This window comes from Homarus americanus, unplaced genomic scaffold, assembly GCF_018991925.1.
Source record: "Homarus americanus isolate GMGI-L3 unplaced genomic scaffold, GMGI_Hamer_2.0 scaffold27715, whole genome shotgun sequence".
NCBI classification, from domain to species: domain Eukaryota; kingdom Metazoa; phylum Arthropoda; class Malacostraca; order Decapoda; family Nephropidae; genus Homarus; species Homarus americanus.
Window position 1 is genome coordinate 194,203 of NW_024731228.1, and position 2,749 is coordinate 196,951.

Consider the following 2,749-nt stretch of genomic DNA (forward strand, 5'->3'; position numbering starts at 1 on the left):
GAGAGAGGAGGAAGGGTGTTCTATGGCAATTCTGGGTTATTAGGTGAAACTTTTTACTAATTAATAGAAATCGTGAGAGAAAGTGTGTGTGTGTGTGTGTGTGTGTGTGTGTGTGTGTGTGTGTGTGTGAGGGGATAGAGTTCAAACATCCTTCACTCCTTCCCTCCCTATCCCCATCATGCCCTTCCCCTTCCACCTATCCCTCCCCCAATTAACCTCTCCCATTCCTTTCTTTCCTTACCTTTATCTACACTCCGTCCTTCCCCACCTCTCTCACACTCCTCTCCTCCCTTCTCCCTCTCCAAGTATTCCCTCCCATGACCACAAACCTCAGGTGGCGGGGAGGGAGGGGAGGGGAGAGGGGAGGGGGGGTTAAGGGAAGGGGCTAAATGACAGCGGTGACATCTTGACTGATTATTTTTAAGGTAGTCAGGTGTGTAATTAGGCCCAGGTGAGTGGTACAGGTAAGGGGGGGGCCAAAGGCGGGGATATTACTACAGGCCTATGCTGCTCTCTCATACCTGTGTCTTTGCTTTCTTCTCCTTTCCTTATCACCATTTTTTTCTCTTCCTCTCGTGGTTTTAATTTTCATATTGATTAAATGTTAAGACGACCTCCTGTTAAGACGACCCTCCCTGTTAAGACGACCCTCCCTGTTAAGGACCCCCTCCCTGTTAAGGACCCTCCCCTGTTAAGACGACCTCCTGTTAAGACGACCTCCTGTTAAGACGGCCCTCCCCTGTTAAAACGACCCTCCCCTGTTAAGACGACCTCCCTGTTAGGCATCCTGTTAGACGACCCTCCCTGTTAAGACGACCCTCCCTGTTAAGACGCCCCCTGTTGCGACCTCCCTGTTAGACGCCTCCTTACCCACCTCCTGTTAAGACGACCCTCCTGTTAAGACGCCCTCCCCTGTTAAGACGACCCTCCCTGTTAAGACGACCCTCCCTGTTAAGCGACCTCCCCTGTTAGACCCTCCCTGTTAAGACGACCCTCCTGTTAAGACGACCCTTCCCTGTTAAGACGACCCTCCCTGTTAAGACGACCTCCCTGTTAAGACGACCTCCTCCCCCTGTTAGATGCCCCTGGCCTGTTCTTCCCCTCCTCGGTCCTGGTCGTAACGTTTTGTATTAGTAAAAAGGAAGATAATATTATATCTGCTCTGTATACTGTGTGTGTGTGTGTGTGTGTGTGTGTGTGTGTGTGTGTGTGTGTGTGTGTGTGTTCTTCCATTCTTTAATTAAACGTAAATGATAGAATAACGAACGGGTATACATTCATGGAGTATGTATGTGTGTATGTATGTATGTATGTATGTATGTATGTGTATGTATGTATGTATGTATGTATGTTATAGGTTGGTGGTCGTGTCATCCGTCACCATCAAAACCATTAGTGTTCTCAGCCCACACATGCTGCCCTCCTTCTCTCACCCCTCACCCCCCCTGCCCTCACTCACCCCTCATCTCTCCTCTCCTCCTCCTCATCCTTCCCTCCATGGCCAGGTGAAAGCATTATATAGTGTTGGTGGGTTTTTCTGTACGATATAATTACCTGTTAATTTGAAAACAAAGGTAAAAATAATGAGTCATGCCTAACACACACACACACACACACACACACACACACACACACACACACACACACACACACACTCCCTCACTCACTCCTCACTCTACTACTACTACTACTACTACTACTACTATTGCACACTTTTCATGGGATCAGTATGACCATCATCCACTATGATACAATGATATGAGTTATTAGGGATGTCACCTACTGTAGGTTGGTGAGTCCTGAGGTGACTAAAAGAGGCCGATACAGGACCGACAGGGTCGATCACAGATGTTGCACATGTGGGGGTCTACATCTAGTGCGGGAGAAGCAGCAGCTTCTTTCCCAGCGTTGGCGTTTGTCTGCTCCGGTTTGCAGGTCGAACTCTCAAAGTATTGACAGCTCTCGTTGTGGTGCTCCTCAAGCGTTACTAGATGGAATAATCGTCTCCCAGGTGGGGGTCGATTTGCTTTCTGGTTTGTCTAAAGACTATCCTTATACCTTTTCAGTTGCCCGCCAGTTGTTGCCTTGGCAGTCTACTGTCGATCATGCAGGTAACATGGCCAGTCCAACGTAGTTGTTCATAGATAATGGTAGCCTCGTGCTCCTACAGTTGTGCAGCAGAATAGCATTTGTTCTCTTGTCTTCCAGCAAACTCGGAGGATGGAACGTAGACTACGTTGGTGAAAGATTTGGTGCTTGAGAGTGCCTCCTGTATGTGACATGTCTCGCTGCCATATAGCAGGGTGGAGGACCGTCCCACACACACACACACACACACACACACACACACACACACACACACACACACACACACACACACACTGTTTTATATATACACAAAAATAATCATTAATAATCGTATACAAACACGACAGAACACCATTTAATATATTACCTGTAATTTTAACATGGACGAAATCATCAGACCGAGGTACTAAAACATGCTCTCAGGTGTACATTAATTAACAGGTGACTCATTAAGGTCCTTCACCTGGTTTCTTTGTATTGTTTCTCTTTCTGGGTCTTCGTTAACACAAGCATTACCTCTGAAGGAATGGCTGTTAAGCTTGTTGGGATTACCGGGTGGAAATTGAGGTTGAAATTATGTTCTTGGAGAGAGAGAGTAACCAGTTTTGTATGTCTCAGGGGTCAATTGACAGACATATAGGCTTGACATGTTTGTAACGAC